This window comes from Coregonus lavaretus (assembly GCF_964263955.1).
Source record: "Coregonus lavaretus genome assembly, contig: HAP1_SCAFFOLD_1080, whole genome shotgun sequence".
Classification (NCBI taxonomy): Eukaryota; Metazoa; Chordata; class Actinopteri; order Salmoniformes; family Salmonidae; genus Coregonus; species Coregonus lavaretus.
Genome location: NW_028162420.1, coordinates 65,001 through 81,290, shown reverse-complemented (window position 1 = coordinate 81,290; position 16,290 = coordinate 65,001). Strand labels below are relative to the sequence as shown.

The following is a 16,290-nucleotide window of genomic DNA, read 5'->3' as shown; positions in this document are numbered from 1 at the left end:
GTCTACGTTTGGGTGCGCAAGTTGGTATATTTATCATTATGTCCATTATTACTCATCAAATCTCTAGTAATCGATTATACACACATACAATTTGGCATATTTTCATATATTCACAGAATCTATATATATATAACGTTAGAAATCTTAGGTACTCACATCCACCACTCCATGTACTCTCCTTCGCTACAAAGCAGCTCCAAAGCGGAAAAAAACTCAAGTTTCCTGGACGCTGGCCTGCGGTTCATGGGAATAATGCTCCACACCTATCCTCAACGGTTCTCTAGACTTCCAAACTTGCCACTACTGTCTAAAATAACATCCTGTACTTAATAATACCAAATAATGTTTACTATGATAGGCAGTGGTGGACGGAACCACAAGATAACACTTATTATGCAAATGTGTATATCTTATTAGCCAAATTTAAGGTGAACACTTATTTCTACATTCACACAAATCTCATATCACATTCACAGAATACCACAAACACTCACAATAAGATCTAACAATAGTAACCCAGGGCCCAACGCAGACGACACACCACTAATCTTCTCCTTTCCCCCTTCTGATAACCAGGTGGCGAATCGCATCTCTGCATGTCTGGCAGACATATCAGTATGGATGACGGATCACCACCTCATGCTGAACCTTGGCAAGACGGAGCTGCTCTTCCTCCCGGGGAAGGACTGCCCGTTCCATGATCTTGCCATCACGGTTGACAACTCCGTTGTGTCCTCCTCCCAGAGTGCGATGAGCCTTGGCGTGACCCTGGACAACACTCTGTCGTTCTCCGCTAACATCAAGGCGGTGACCCGATCCTGTAGGTTCATGCTCTACAACATTCGGAGAGTACGACCCTGACTTACACAGGAAGCGGCACAGGTCCTAATCCAGGCACTTGTCATCTCCTGTCTGGATTACTGCAACTCACTGTTGGCTGGGCTCCCTGCCTGTGCCATTAAACCCCTACAACTCATCCAGAATGCCGCAGCCCGTCTGGTGTTCAACCTTCCCAAGTTCTCTCACGTCACCCCGCTCCTCCGCACACTCCACTGGCTTCCAGTTGAAGCTCGCATCTGCTACAAGACCATGGTGCTTGCCTAAGGAGCTGTGAGGGGAACGGCACCTCCGTACCTTCAGGCTCTGATCAGTCCCTACACCCAAACGAGGGCATTGCGTTCATCCACCTCTGGCCTGCTGGCTCCCCTACCTCTGCGGAAGCACAGTTCCCGCTCAGCCCAGTCAAAACTGTTCGCTGCTCTGGCACCCCAATGGTGGAACAAGCGCCCTCAGGACGCCAGGACAGCGGAGTCACTCACCACCTTCCGGAGACATTTGAAACCCCACCTCTTTAAGGAATACCTGGGATAGGATAAAGTAATCCTTCTAAAAAAAATAATAATAATTTGGAAAGTGGTTATCCCACTAGCAAAGAGATAGGTTCCCAAAACACCAAATATGCTCAGCTGTGATGCCATTCGTACAATGTTGAAGTTAGGTAGCACACAACATTCCCTTCATGTTGTAGGAATGAAAGAAGTCAGTTTTTATGATGTTCATAGCATATTTGTTTTTAGGTTTAACTAAATCTTCCATTGAAGTTCACAGAATATATATTTTACCTTGTCTTGGAGGTCCTCTGAACATTTCAAGAACATTTAGAAAATGTTATATTTAAGTTTACCTAATAATACCACAACATTGTCAGCATGCAAATGTATAGCACTTTATAACGCATAAGAAAGCAGATTGAAATACATTGCCACTACGTTTCTCTCCAGATTTATCGCCAATTCACGTTAGAGGACTGTATTGAAGGTGATATAGAGACACATGGCATTTTCATTTCATTCACAGGACATTTGAACAGCATTAATCCATTTTAAAAATCATATGTTGACAATCTACACATGATTTAATTCAATTGTACAAACAAACCATATTGTTTACTCTTCATATGTTGACAATCTGTGTGAGGTTTTGAACCTGCAATATTGGTACCTTAACATAGCTCTTTTATCCTCTGCGCCACCAGGGAAATTCTCATACACCTTATGTTTTCAGTATGGTTGCCATGGCAGTATGGTTGCCATGGCAGTATGGTTGCCATGGCAGTATGATCAGGCAGGATTTCCATGCTTCCTTTTTAGCCTATCTTAGACAAAACTAACCCAGGGAAATACAGGTAACTGGGTTATGCGCCATCACTTCACCTATCCTCGTTATATGCGGCGTACTTCTGGTCCCATGTTTACAAGGTATCCAAGACAACGAGCGCTGATCTAGGACCACTTCTGCTTTTCAGATCATGAAATATAAAGCCAGGGGGGGAACCATATGAAGCATCTCAAAGTAGAAATGATGGTCAAACAGGACAGAACACAATTTCTGAGTCATTTAATACGTTCCCATCCTCTTCATGTGCTGTGTACTTGTAACTGTATTCTATGATTGTTTAACTTGATCACGTGTTGAAAGTCTTATAAAAAAGGTTTGGCACTGAGCCTTTTTCTAAAAGATTTTATGAGTTGGAGAACACATGTAAAATGTATCATCATGATGATGTGGCCGGTGACACTTTGTTTCTTGAAATTCCAATATCTTGAAAAATACAGTAACCTCTCAAGGATTGGACCCCTTTTTTTCAATTTTCGGCAAAAATGACATACCCAAATCTAACTGCCTGTAGCTCAGGACCTGAAGCAAGGATATGCATATTATTGATACCATTTGAAAGGAAACACTTTGAAGTTTGTGGAAATGTGAAAATAATGTAAGAGAATATAACACATTAGATCTGGTAAAAGATAATACAAACGAAAAAACATGCATTTTCTATTTATTGTTTTGTTCCATCATCTTTGAAATGCAAGAGAAAGGCCACAATATAATATTGCAGTTTAGGCGCAATTTAGATTTTGGACACTAGATGGCAGCAGTGTGTGTGCAATGTTTCAGATTGATCCAGTAAAGCATTGTAATTTATTTTATTTTTTATTTCACCTTTATTTAACCAGGTAAGCCAGTTGATAACAAGTTCTCATTTACAACTGCGACCTGGCCAAGATAAAGCAAAGCAGTGCGATAAAAACAACAACACAGAGTTACATATGGGGAAAACAAAACAAAGTCAAAAATACAACAGAAATAAATATTGTGATGTCACGAGAGGCTGTGTCCTGGAGGGACGTTACATCCCCCTGAGATGGCTGCAAACCCAGACAGCTATGGCTCCATCTGCTGGTATGGTCGGGAACTCCACCCCTCTATGGCCAATCTTCCCACGCAGCTGAAACAAATCAGGAGCTGATGAGCTGAAGGTTTTTGGAAGGGAAGAGACACACTGAGAGGGAGTGTGTGGGTTGTGAAGAAACACAGTCTCCAACCTGGGCTCTCTGGAGGACAAGAGTGCTGCACGTCCACTTCCATGAGGAATATAAGGATTTGGAGATACTTACCTTTGGGAAATACTCACCTTTGGATATATTCGCCTGTGGAAATACGGGAGAGACATTTGGAAGGACTTTTTGCTGGGTTGGCCACTAGCTGCAACGTGGACTACAGTAAGGCTGGGGAAAAGTTATCTGAGCGAGGGAGAATTATGATTTTGGATGTGGAAGAGACATCCCTGAACTGTTAACCCTTAAAGAGCCACAAGAGAACAGAAGTTTGTTATATTTTCGTTAATTTCCCAAGACCCTTAATAAAATCCTTGTTTTGTTTGAACCTTGTCTCCTGGCACTACTTGAGCAATCCCGCTGAAAGCTGTGTAGCCTCTCGTGACGTCACAATATATATACAGTGTGTGCAAATGTAGCAAGTTATGGAGGTAAGGCAATAAATAGGCTATAGTGCAAAATAAATACAATTAGTATTAACACTGGAATGCTAGATGTGCAAGATATGATGTGCAAATAGAGATACTGGGGTACTGTAACACTGGACTATTTTGTATCAAGTCTGCCCAAATGTGCCGAATTGGTCAATTAATACATTTTCAGGTAATAACTATACAGAACATACAAAAATGATATGGTAATACAAAATGTAAGTTTACACACTCCCAGGAATGTCATAACTGATGGATTATTAGCTTATACACTAACTTTCACACATCTAGATGGCCGGGCGGGGTGGGTGTGGAGCCAGAGACAGCAGGGGTTCAAACTTTAGAACCCAGTTCCTAAATTTGAATATAAAAATTGATTTTATCAAACAAAACTATGCTACATTTTATCTCTGGGAACCTTAGGATGACAAATCAGAACAAGATTACTGAATGTAAGTACATTATTTACCTTCAGAGGTGAGTGTATCAAACCAGTTGCCGTGATACGTTTTTTGTTGTTGTGCACTCTCCTCAAACAATAACATGGTATTTTTTCACTGTAATAGCTCCTGTAAATTGGACAGTGCAGTTAGATTAACAAGAATTTCAGCTTTCTGCCCATATAAGACATGTCTATGTCCTGGAAAGTTTGCTGTTACTTACAACAGTCATGCTAATCACATTAGCGCACGTTAGCTCACCCGTCCCGTATACGGGACACCGATCCCATAGAGGTTAAACAAATAGAGTAGACTAACACCCTTAAAAAAATATAGTTGACTAACACCCTTAAACACTGTCAGTAGACTAACACCCTTAAACACTGTCAGTAGACTAACACCCTTAAACACTGTCAGTACACTAACACCCTTAAACACTGTCAGTACACTAACACCCTTAAACACTGTCAGTACACTAACACCCTTAAACACTGTCAGTAGACTAACACCCTTAAACACTGTCAGTACACTAACACCCTTAAACACTGTCAGTAGACTAACACCGTTAAACACTGTCAGTAGACTAACACCCTTAAACACTGTCAGTACACTTTACACCCTTAAACAAATATTATACTTTGTTTACTCTCTAAAATGTTCCTGCACATATTAACTGCAAAAAAAAAGCAAAGAAAAGTTATGGCCACACATTAAATAAAGAGACATTCACTGAGGAACTGTGTAAACAGGCTAGGATGGTTGCACAGCATCCGTTAAGAAGCGAATTAAGCCCAGAAGGGCTCTTTATATTCAACGGGGTGTGTGAGTTAGACCTGATGTGGTAACTGTAAGAGAAGCAGTTTTCACAGGCACACCTGAGCTAGCCACCCACTACTGTCCATCAGTGTTTAAACACACACGGCTGGGCTGAGTCTCCTGGAGAATAAAGGCTTCTTTCTCTATCAGACGCACACAGCAGGCTTGAATACAGAGCAAGGGGGATTCAGTTAAGCTTCTGCTATGCTGTCTGTCTGTCTGTCTGTCTGTCACTTATATTTCACTTTATATTAGTTAATGAAAAATATTTCTATAGAAAGAAAACAGCAGTCTTAATTTACTCAATGGCCGGCATCAGAAGTGTTTTGATGCTTCTACCGACTCTTCAGGAGATTTCTAGAAGGTTAAACGATTCCGTCAATGTCATTGAGTCCATTCCTTGTAGTTTCACTGTGGTCTACCATGCTGCACACCAGATTGAGCATTTGGATAAAGCCTATATCCGTTTTGAGAAAGCGCATACATGCATATAACATGCAAAAGTCTAGAATTTGAGTCAGAGAAGGGAGTGCTGCTAACACATCTGCATAATATGTCTAACTGAACTAGGAAAACAGAGGGATTGATGCATACAACTGCTGTGGTCATGTCTTGCCAATACAGGAACTGTGAACTGAATTCTGGTTAGTTTGCATAAAGACATGGGGACACTAGGACCAGGGAGAAAGCTTGACATGACCACAGCAGGGTTCGGTTTTGGGTGACCAAAGTTAGTATTTTGTGAATGATTGTTTTTCTTTTCAATCCTTTCTCTTTATTGAAACATAAAAGTGCATTTTCGATTGTGGTCCAACCTAAAATGGTATTCTGTGGGCGGCAGGTAGCTTAGTGGTTAAGAGCGTTGTGCCAGTAACCGAAAGGTCGCTGGTTCTAATCCCCGAGCCGAATAGGTGAAAAATCTGTAGATGTGCCCTTGAGCAAGGCACTTAACCCTAATTGCTCCTGTAAGTCGCTCAGGATAAGAGTGTCTACTAAAATGTAATGGGTAAATAACAATGTGGTTAAAATCCCTTCATCGTTCCTTGGCAATCATTATCTCTCCTCATACTCATCCTGTAGCTAGATACATCATTTCCACAATGTCTTCCTCAAGTTCAGAGGTCAGCCTACAGAACCCACTGTGCTGGTCAGCATGTGTCTTCAGAGGTCAGCCTACGGAGCCCACTGTGTTGATCAGACAGTGCCTGAGTCCCAAATTGCACCCTATTCGTTACATAACGCACTACCTTTGACCAGAACCCTACGGTGAACTAAATAGGGAAAATGGTGTAATTTGAGACGCAGACAGGGTCTGCATGTGAAGAGAGAGGGGAGGGGAGCGGACGTTTGAAACTGGGGAGAGCATTTAGTGCAAGACAGGAAGCCCTGGCTGTGACATGATGTCATTCTGTCTGAGCACATCGATGCCGAGGGGCATCTACTACGACGCTAGATGTACAGTTGAAGTTGGAAGTTTACATACACTTAGGTTAGAGTCATTAAAACTCATTTTTCAACCACTCCACAAATTCTTGTTAACAAACTATAGTTTTGGCAAGTCGGTTAGGACATCTACTTTGTACATGACGCAAGTAATTTTTCCAACAATTGTTTACAGACAGATTATTTCACTTACAATTCACTGTATCACAATTCCAGTGGGTCAGAAGTTTACATACACTAAGTTGACTGTGCCTTTAAACAGCTTGGAAAATTCCAGAAAATGATGTCATGGCTTTAGAAGCTTCTGATAGGCTAATTGACATCATTTGAGTCAATTGGAGGTGTACCTGTGGATGTATTTCAAGGCCTACCTTCAAACTCAGTGCCTCTTTGCTTGACATCATGGGAAAATCAAAAGAAATCAGGTAACACCTCAGAAAAAAAATTGTAGACCTTCACAAGTCTGGTTCATCCTTGGGAGCAATTTCCAAATGCCTGAAGGTACCACGTTCATCTATACAAACAATACTACGCAGGTATAAACACCAAGGGACCATGCAGCCGTCATACCGCTCAGGAAGGAGACGCGTTCTGTCTGCTAGAGATCAACGTACTTTGGTGCGAAAAGTGCAAATCAATCCGAGAACTACAGCAAAGGACCTTGTGAAGATGCTGGAGGAAACAGGTACAAAAGCATCTATATTCAGAGGTAAACGCGTCCTATATCGACATAACCGGAAAGGCCGCTCAGCAAGGAAGAAGCCACTGCTCCAAAACCGCCATAAAAAAGCCAGACTACGGTTTGCAACTGCACATGGGGACAAAGATCGTACTTTTTGGAGAAATGTCCTCTGGTCTGATGAAACAAAAACAGAACTGTTTGGCCATAATGACCATCGTTATGTTTGGAGGAAAAATGGGGTTGCTTGCAAGCCGAAGAACACCATCCCAACCGTGAAGCACGGGGATGGCAGCATCATGCTGTGGGGGTGCTTTGCTACAGGATGGACTGGTGCATTTCACAAAATAGATGGCATCATGAGGAAGGAAAATTATGTGGATATATTGAAGCAACATCTTGAGACATCAGTCAGGAAGTTAAAGCTTGGCCGCAAATGGTCTTCCAAATGGACAATGACCCCAAGCATACTTCCAAAGTTGTGGCAAAATGGCTTAAGGACAACAAAGTCAAGGTATTGGAGTGGCCATCACAAAGCCCTGACCTCAATCCTATAGAAAATTTGAGGGCAGAACTGAAAAAGCATGTGCAAGCAAGGAGGCCTTCTGACCCACTGGGAATGTGATGAAAGAAATAAAAGCTGAAATAAATCATTCTCTCTACTATAATTCTGACATTTCACATTCTTAAAATAAAGTGGTGATCCTAACTGACCTAAAACAGGGAATTTTTACTAGGATTAAATGTCAGGAATTGTGAAAAACTGAGATTAAATGTATTTGGCTAAGGTGTATGCAAACCTCCGACTTCAACTGTAAATACCATTACTGTGATCTACAGTGAGAGACTCTGGCTTCTGAAATACTATGGTCTCTGGCTGTGACAGTGTAAAGGTGATATTATTAAGAATTCAGAGGAGCTACAGTGTGACATTCATGCCCTCGTTGGAACTGAGGAAATAATGTCCCTTAATAAACGATATGAGGAGTTGGGTTGAATTTCATATTAAGTATAGTTTTTCCAGTTATACGGTATAATTGATGAGGCAGTTCATCTTGTGAGAAAAGGGGGGTTCTTCTGGCTGTTTCACCTTGCTCTGATACACCTTGGTCTGTTTCACCTTGGTCTGTTTCACCTTGGTCTGTTTCACCTTGGTCTGTTTCACCTTGGTCTGTTTCACCTTGGTCTGCTTCACCTTGGTCTGTTTCACCTTGCTCTGATTCACCTTGGTCTTGAGCTGACATCTTCGGTCTTATGCTTAGCTGGCCTCTGCCTTGTAAAGAGAGGGTGTTCCCAAATTCTAGTCCTCATGAAAATCAAATGGCCGAGCAGGGGTAATCCCAGGTCTCAACGTAAATAACATGGTCATGTGAAGTCAAAGGCCGTTTGAACAGTCAATCATTACTATTAGAGTGGAGGGTGGGGGGTAACCATAATTGGTGCAACTCAACTTGGCCCAGTTGTCGTGAAAGCGCTCATGAGACAGCCAGGAGCCATAGAGTGGCGGTGAGTTGGTCCTACGGAGGTCACTGAAAGTGATCCCAGATGTGCTACTGTTGACCACAGGTGGAGAACGTGAGGTAAGCAGGGAAGCTGGCTGGAGAGAGGATCCACTGTGAGATGCAGGTGGGTGTTCTGACCTGTTAATATAATATAATTTGCCATTTAGCAAACGCTTTTATCCAAAGCGATTTACAGTCATGTGTGCATACATTTTTACGTATGGGTGGTCCCGGGGATCGAACCCACTACCCTGGCGTTACAAGTGCCATACTCTACCAATTGAGCTACAGAGGACCTGTTCTGGCCTGGTCTGTTCTGGTCTGGTCTGTTCTGGTCTGGCCTGGTCTGGCCTGTTCTGGCCTGGTCTGTTCTTGTCTGGCCTGTTCTGGTCTGTTCTGGTCTGTTCTGGTCTGTTCTGTTCTGGCCTGGTCTGTTCTAGCCTGGTCTGTTCTGGCCTGGTCTGGTCTGGCCTGGTCTGGTCTGTTCTGGCCTGGTCTGTTCTGGCCTGTTCTGGCCTGTTCTGGTCTGTTCTGGTCTGTTCTGGTCTGTTCTGGTCTGTTCTGTTCTGGCCTGGCCTGGTCTGTTCTGGCCTGGTCTGTTCTAGCCTGGTCTGTTCTGGCCTGGTCTGGTCTGTTCTGGCCTGGTCTGTTCTGGCCTGTTCTGGTCTGGTCTGGTCTGGTCTGTTCTGGCCTGGCCTGGTCTGGTCTTGTCTGGTTTGGCAGAGGGTGGGGGAGGTGGAACTAAGCCACTGTGAAGGCTCCATCCATCAAGGCCCTATAGTAGCTGATGCTGTATGGTTTGCTAACAGGGTGTTGTAGAGGAGGCTGGTGGGTGGAGCTATAGGAGGACGGGCTCATTGTAATGGCTGGAATGGAATCAATGGAACAGAGTCAAACATGTGATTTCCATATGTTCGATGTGTTTTACTCCATTCCATTCCAGACATTACAACGAGCCCGTCCTCCTATAGCTCATCCCACCAGCCTCCACTGGGGTGTGGACTTACTTCAATAAACCCAGTGGCATGGAACAGTGATGGGTCTACCTAAAAGTCCATTAGAAAGGCAATGGGCATGCCAGTCGCTGGTGAATCAGCAATTCTTGGATTGAAATCTCAAGATATTGAGCTTTTGATTGAGGAAGGTTATAGTTACCATAGGTTATAGTTACCATAGACACACACACACACACACACACACACACACACACACACACACACACACACACACACACACACACACACACACACACACACACACACAAACCACATACATGCTATTACATCATACTGTTTTATCCAATCACCTTGACGTGATGGGAATTAAAATTAGAGAAAAAAAAAAAAAAACATTCACACAGCTTTAATGCACCGTTATAAACGTCCCAGCTGATCGGTCTGCTTATGTCTGCTGGTCTCTCATTGTTTTCTTTGAAGAACTTCCTCACCAAACAGAATAGGACCCCCCCCCCCCCAATGTTTGGATTATGTTGTAGCAAACTGGCTCAAATGAAGATCCTACATCTGTATATGTACATGGATGTCTAGTCTATAACGCTGGGTTTATGTACATTCTGGAAGTGGTACCTATTGGACGTTGAACTGATAGCGTGTGAGTGAGAGGTATACACACACTGTGGAACATTCTGATGCATGCTTGTTGAGGGGCAGTCCCTGACAACCCTATAGCCCCTGACAACCCTATAGCCCCTGACAACCCTATAGCCCCTGACAACCCTACAACGATTGTGTGTGATATTTGGTACTGTGATAATGTATGACTGGAGAACAGCAGGATAATGTTGATATTGGTAATGTATGATAAGTCAAATCAAACCTCCACCTCCGGAACTTCACAACCGGCTGCCGTAACTTTCATTTTGATTCAGCTTACAGCCATTATGGAAACTGGTTCTGGAAGCTGGTTATAGAAGCTGGTTATAGGAGCTGGTTATAGAAGCTGTGTGTTGGTACACTACCAGGGAAACGTTCAACTTTACCCTATACTATGGCTTGCTGGCTCTTCTTTGCCAAGTTTAGAATGTAAACAAATCTTTTACTGTGCCTCAGTGTTTAGGTGACCTTCATTGAGATGAAGCTACAGAGGTACCATTTTCAAGAGGTACAAGGGAATCAAATAGGTTACATTTCAAAATGACAATATGGCATTACAAGAATATCAGTCACAACCCTCTGATGAATCTCCCTCCATTGTATTGGACTGAGAGTGAGTTGACAGGAGCTTCATCATAGGAGGGAACTACTAAGTAAATGGGAGGAACATGTATGGAAGCCCTACAGTAGACAGGCAGTTTACATGATTTCAGAGTGATGCTGCATCTACAGGTCATAACCAATAGTTTTGAAGGGTCAGTTTGTTACAGAGGAAAAAAATAACTGCTACATTTACTCCTCTTTTCTCATTTAGAACTCTCTGCCACGGAAGGTTCTGATAAAAAAATTCTCTCTCCTGCTAAATTCTGAATACAGATCAGGGGTAATGAGAGGGTGCCTCGGAGTGCAACCAGCCATTATCTGACTGGCAGAAAAACAGGCTACGCTAGGCAGGCCTGTGGCTCCAAACGGAAGGCAAGTGACACACTGTTCACCGCAGCAGAAGAGGGCATTTGATGGCAATTAAAAACACGGGAGACGGGGCAGATCTATTCACCAGCTAGTCAAGTGAAATAGACAGGCTGAAACGTGGGTCTTATCCAGCAGTGCACCTGCATGAGCAAAGCTGTCTCCTTTTTCTAAATAATCATTTCCCCCATTAATTTCTGCCCTTATGCTTTTTGGCAGCACACTCAATCACTAAACGGAAGGTGAAAGTGAGCCCTGGGGCTTTAGGAGATGAAAGGGGTATTGCTGGGATGACACAGCCCAGACGTGGCAGAGCAGGTCTGGGCAACGCAGAGACAGGCAGCAGGTCACAGATCACCAATCATCCTGATGACCAACATCCTGATGACACAGTTGGTGCTGCCACCTGGTGATGGAGTGTGGAAGTGTCGCAGGTTGTCCATCTACGGTACAGTATGTGCCTCACACTAAACCACCCCCATATCATTTTATTCGATTTTATTGGAATCCCCATTAGCCGACACCAATCATAACACTGCCTATTGCTGTGTGGAAAATAGATCGTTACAAACAAGAACATTCTCTGAGTGACACATTGACTTATGTGACTACTATTCTGTGTTTTCCATGTTTGCCAGACACCATCAATACTAAACACGTAGCTTTGCTAAACTAAGACATCTTATGGCATGTTGGTTAAATCGATGTCTGAACTGCTCCTTGACATGCACACAAAACAGAGACAGACAGACAGAGAGAGAGAGAGACAGAGAGAGAGAGAGAGACATAGAGAGAGAGAGAGAGAGAGAGAGAGAGAGAGAGAGAGAGAGAGAGAGAGAGAGACAGAAAGACAGAGAGAGAGAGAGAGAGAGAGCGAGAGAGACAGAAAGACAGAGAGAGAGAGAGAGAGAGAGCGAGAGAGAGAGAGAGAGAGAGAGAGAGAGAGAGAGAGAGAGAGAGAGAGAGAGAGAGCGAGAGAGCGAGAGAGCGAGAGCGAAAGAGAGAGAGAGAGAGCGAGAGAGCGAGAGAGCGAGAGAGCGAGAGAGAGAGAGAGAGAGAGAGAGAGAGAGAGAAGAGAGAGAGAGAGAGAGAGAGAGAGAGACAGAGAGAGAGAGAGACAGAGAGAGAGAGAGAGAGCGAGAGAGAGAGAGAGAGAGAGAGAGAGAGAGAGAGAGAGAGAGAGAGAGCGAGAGAGAGAGAGAGAGAGAGAGAGAGAGAGAGAGAGAGAGAGGTGTATTCATCCCTCCACTTTGCCTATCCACTATGAGGAAAGATATAACAGCTCTAGGCGAACAGCCGTCTCCTTTGAAGCTGGGTGGAACAGGGTGGTGGACGAGCTGGAGCATCAGGGTTAAACACCACGAAGAACACATTTCAATCACCTTGCTAATGTTACCTGTCAAATGAGAACAAGTTTGACAATTGATGAGCAGCACTCCTTGCAATGTTTTTTTTTTTTTCGCTCTGCATGCTGTTGGATGTGTGTCTTCTCAGATATTGAAAACAACTCCAGATAACTAAGAAATGCATTTGTCTTGAGATCAGCCTTCTTTTGATAGTCTTTTGTAAAAAATGCCTTGGAGGATACTTGCTATACATTTGGCATATAGGCTACTGTACATGAATATCCTGTTTTGGCATTGGCTCTTGGTCCTAGACATACAATTCAGGGCTTTCCCAGGTACATACTCAATGACACTTAACAATAATGGTCACTTTTCTTGAGAAAACCCCCATATCACATGTAGATAGACTAGTATCGTGATACAGCTACAGCAGTTTTGCTTATTGTGAGGGATAGATCCTCTTTCTCAGGGGGTTCACCTGTGCTAGAGAATAGTGTTTTACAGTGCATTACAGCAACCTTTAAGTAAACGTCTCTCATACCCTTTAATCATGCATATGTGGCCGCTGGAGATTCTTAGGTGAGCAGTAGAAAGACTCCATTGCAGCCCCTGTAACAGGATCAGCCTTCATGATACTGATTCCGTGTGAGGGCCAAGAACGCATCTCAAAATAGAGGTCAGTGGAGAAGCTCTTTACATTTTAGTCATTTAGCAGACGCTCTTATCCAGAGCGACTTACAGTTAGTGCATTCATCTTCAGATGCTGTAGCTAGGTCGGACAACCCCATATCACAGTCATAGCTACTTTATTGAGGACAAATGTCCTTGCGATCAGCAATGTCGGAGCTAGTAAGGGGGAAAAGTGTTAGTTCACGAAACGCATTTTGTGGGGAGGGGTCAGGATGAGGAGGTGGTGCTGCGGGATTGGATACTCTGAAGAGGTAGGGTTTCAGATTTTTTTAGGAAGATGGGCAGGGACTCTGCTGTCCTAGCTTCAAGGGGAAGCTGGTTCCACCATTGGGGTGCCAGGACAGAGAAGAGCTTGGACTGGGCTGAGCGGGAGAGACCAGAAGTGGCAGAACGGAGTGCTCGAGTTGGGGTGTAGGGTTTGAGCATAGCCTGAATGAAAGGAGGGGCAGTTCCTCTTGCTGCTCCATAGCACCATGGTCTGGTAGGTGATGCGAGCTTCAACTGGAAGCCAGTGGAGTGTGCAGAGGAGTAGGTTGACATGGGAGAACATGGGAAGGTTGAACACCATGCGTGCTGCAGTGTTCTGGATAAGTTGGAGGGGTTTGATGGTGCAAGCGGGGAGCCCAGCCAACAGCGAGATGCAGTAGTCCAGACGGGAGATGATAAGTGCCTAGATCAGGACCTGTGCCGTTTCCTGTGTGAGGTAGATTCGTACGCTATGGATGTTGTAGAGCATGAACCTGCAGTCGCGAGTCACTCCCTTGATGTTTGCCGACAATTACAGGATGTTGTCCAGGGTCACGCCAAGGTTCTTTGCACTCTGGGAGGGGGACACAGTGTTGCCGAGTTGTCAACCGTGATGGAGAGGTCTTGGAGTGGGCAGATCTTCCCCGGGAGGAAGAGCAGCTCTGTCTTGTCAAGGTTGAGCTTGAGATGGCAGGCTGACATCCAAGTTGAGATATCTGCGAAAACACACAGAGGTGCGTGTCACCACCTGGGTGTCAGAAGGCGGGAAGGAGGAAAGTAGTTGAGTGTTCGCATAGCAATGATAGAGAAGACCATATGAAGATATGACGGAGCCGAGTGACTTGGTGTATAGAGAGAAGAGGAGAGGTTCTAGAACCAAGCCCTGGGGGACACCAGAAGTGAGAGTATGTGGTGCAGACACAGATCCTCTTCACGTCACCTGGTAGGAGTGGCCTGCAAGGTAGGATGCAATCCAAGAGTGTGCAGAGCCTGAGATGCCCAGCCCTGAGAGGGTGGAGAGGAGGATCTGATGGTTCACGGTGTCAAAGGCAGCAGATAGATCTAGGAGGATAAGAACAGATGAGAGAGAGTCAGCTTTGGCAGTGCGGAGAGCCTCTGTGACACAGAGAAGAGCAGTCTCGTTTGAGTGACCTGTCTTGAAGCCTGACTGGTTAAGGTCAAGAAGATCGTTCTGAGAGAGATAATGAGAAAGTTGATGAAAGAAAAGAAAGAAGGGATACAGGTGTGTAGTTTGACGTCAGATGAGTTGAGTGTTGGTTTCTTGAGGAGGGGAGCGACTCAGGCCATTTTGAAGTCAGAGGGGACTCAGCCAATGGTCAGGGATGAGTTGATGAGGGAAGTGAGGAATGGGAGAAGGTCTCCAGAGATGGCCTGGAGAAGGGAGGTGGGGATCGAGCGGGCAGGTTGTCGGACGGCCGGTCCTCACTAGTCGTAGGATGTCATCTGGACAGAGAGGGGAGAAATAGGTCAAGGCGTAGGGTAGTTCTGTGTGAGTGGGACCAGTGGACTCAATAGGCTGAGTGAATGAGTAGCGGATGTCGTCAAACCTTTTTTTCAAAGTGGTTGACAAAGTCGACTGCAGGGAGGGAGGAGGGAGGGGGAGGAGGGAGGAGGGACGGGGAGGACGATAAGGAGGGAAGAAGCTTGATATTTACAGTGGTAGGAAGTGGCTTTAACAATGGATACAGAGGACGAGAAGGTAGAAAGTGGCTTTAGCAGTGGATACAGAGGAAGAGAAGGCAGTGGATAAAGAGGTAGAAAGGAGGGAGTGAAAGGATCATCGGTCATCCGGAAGTTTAGTTTTCACTTAGCTGCCCGCAGCCCTGTTCTGTAAGCTGGCAATGAGAAAAAAGAAAACCAGGTAGATTTCTTCCATGATAAGAAGTGAAACATCTGCATTGGGCACATTGCTTCAGAACGCCACTGAAACAGGAGAGTTCATCAGAGTTTTCCTCTGGACATGCCTCTCGTTATCCTCTCTGGGATTAATGAATTAATTAAGTGATAACATGGATACGGTCCCGTAATGCCCCAGGCAACCCATGTACATGTAATTACATCTTGGGCGTGATCATTCAAATACCTGCAATGTGTGTGGCTAACTCAGCTAGGGTGCACCTGAAATGGCACCTTATTTCCTATAGAGTGCACTACTTTGACCAGGGCCCGCAAAAAAAGTTGTGCGCTATATAGGGAATAGGGTGCTATCTCCGAGGGACAAAGAAGATCCTCTTCCTCTTCCTCTTTCCGATGTGACTGATAAACAACAGGTTTTAGTAGATATATTTGTGCTCAGGGGTACCACTCCCTTTCCCTTCCTGAAGGAAACCCCAGGCCCGCACCACTACCAGTGAAACAGCTGTTCTATCCAAACCCATTGTCAGTGACATTTAACAGGGAGACAGGGGGAACGCTGCACACTACGTTATAGAGCGGGTGTGGTACAACAGAGTGGATACAGGCACTGTGTTGCTAACATCATAGAGATTGGCACTGTACTGTCAACTTTGCTTGATTTATGTCTTAGGACTGGCAGTAACATATTAATAAGATACAGTACCATTCAATACCTTGTTAATTTTTACATTTTAGTCATTTAGCAGACACTCTTATCCAGAGCGACCTACAGTAGTGAGTGCATACATTTTCATTATTTTTTCACACTGGTCCCGCGTGGGAATCGAACCCACAACCCT

General features: G+C 44.4%; 1 pseudogene across 1 annotated transcript in view; it reads left to right on the top strand.

Moving 5' to 3' along the window:
• Positions 1–13,187: 13,187 nt before the first annotated feature.
• LOC311119280 (RNA-binding region-containing protein 3-like) overlaps positions 13,188–16,290 on the top strand; it is a 32,399-nt pseudogene continuing 29,296 nt past the window's right edge. The window contains exon 1 of the transcript in view: positions 13,188–13,216. The product of the transcript in view is annotated as an RNA-binding region-containing protein 3-like (transcript). The remainder of the gene's footprint in view (positions 13,217–16,290) is intronic.